Source organism: Bison bison, unplaced genomic scaffold (assembly GCF_000754665.1).
Source record: "Bison bison bison isolate TAMUID 2011002044 unplaced genomic scaffold, Bison_UMD1.0 scf7180017864482, whole genome shotgun sequence".
In the NCBI taxonomy this organism is placed as follows: Eukaryota; Metazoa; Chordata; class Mammalia; order Artiodactyla; family Bovidae; genus Bison; species Bison bison.
In genome coordinates this window covers 3,810,026-3,811,660 of record NW_011495042.1, presented here as the reverse complement: position 1 = coordinate 3,811,660, position 1,635 = coordinate 3,810,026, and the positions used below count along the sequence as shown (strand labels likewise).

Here is a 1,635-nt window from a genome sequence, read left to right as displayed (position 1 = left end):
CACAAAGAGAAGATCCTGTCTCAAAGAGAGATGGTCTGTGAAAATCGCTAATTTTCATGTAATGAGAAAAGTCAAAGAAGGGTCACTACCGCTGTACGTAAGCGCAGAGTCAGACCAAACTAAAAAGCCCGCTGCTGTTGATGCTGCTCACCTGCTTTTCCTCCCACTCCTCCTGCTTGCAGCTCCCCGGCCCTGATCTCCACATCTGGAAAGCTCTGCTTTTAATGACGACTGCCCCAGTGGAGGCCGTCACCCTGCTTCTCTGCTTCCTGATCCCTCTGTACATCGCACAGGACAGCTTTCACTTTTTCTGTCTCCTTCCTCTCAAAAGACAATGAGGTCTTAATTTCTAAGTACTGTTCTCCAGTACAGTAGGAATCATACAGTACAGTAAAAGGAATCAGGGCTCTTTGGACACATGAGTAATCCTAGGGCTAGAGCAGGGAAAAAAAAAGGGCTTCCCTGATAGCTCAGTGGTACAGAAGCTGCCTGCAATGCAGGGGACAAAGGAGAAGCAAGTTCAGTCCTTGCATGGGAAAGGGATGGAGGAGGAAATGGCAACCCACGCCAGTGTTCTTGCCTGGGAAATCCCATGGACAGAGGAGCCTGGCGGGCTACAGTCCATGGGGTTACAAAGAGTTAGACACGATTGAGTGACTGAGCACACACAGCAGGGAAAACAGAAGACGAGCCTGGAGCACACTGTACACCAGACAGTTAGAAAGTGCTGAATGAACAGAAGGCCAGGGGCATGGCAAGGGGCACCAGAGACACCTGCAAAGAGCTCTCAGTGGCCAAGGCTGGCACAAGGCGAGCAAGGAAATAAAGAACGTAGTACTAGATCATAACCCAAACCAAAATAAATACCTATGAGTCCATAATGACATACACGATGAGACGAATATTTGAAGGTGAAGGAACAAGTCTTCCTTACAGAAGATTTCCAAGCAATATATGTAGATACAGACCCTCCAGGGACAGACCTTAATCCCTCTCCACCTTGAGTGTGGGCTCAACTTAGTGACTCATTCCCAAAGAAAAAATAGTAGGGATAATTTTGAATATTAGAAAAACAAGGGAATTCCAGAAAAACATCTATTTCTGCTTCATTGACTATGCCAAAGCCTTTGACTTTGTGGATCACAACAAACTGGAAAATTCTTAAAGAGCTAGGAATACCAGACCACCTTACTTGTCTCCTGAGAAATCTGTATGCAGGTCAAAAGGCAACATTTAGAACTGGGCATGGAACAACAGACTGGTTCCAAACTGGGGAAGGAGTACGTCAAGGCTGCATACTGTCACCCTGCTTATTTAATTTATGAGCAGAGTACATCACAAGAAGGAACCAGCGGAACGAATCACAAGCTGTAATCAAGATTGCCAGGAGAAATATCAACAACCTCAGATATGCATATGATACCACTCTAATGGCAGAAAGTGAAGAGGAACTAAAAAGAGCCTTTTGATGAAGGTGAAAGAGGAGAGTGAAAAAGCTGGGTTAAAACTCAACATTCAAAAACAAGATCATGGCATCTGGCCCCATCACTTCATGGCAAATAGATGGGGAAACAATGGAAACAGTGGCAGATTTTATTTTCTTGGGCTCCAAAATCACTGCAGATGGTGACTGCA

At 45.3% G+C, this 1,635-nt stretch overlaps 1 protein-coding gene across 4 annotated transcripts in view; it reads right to left on the bottom strand.

Annotated features, from left to right (window-relative positions):
- Positions 1 to 1,635, bottom strand: part of ATG7 (autophagy related 7) — a 196,450-nt gene that overhangs the window by 139,182 nt on the left and 55,633 nt on the right. The gene's annotated exons all lie outside the window — the stretch shown is intronic.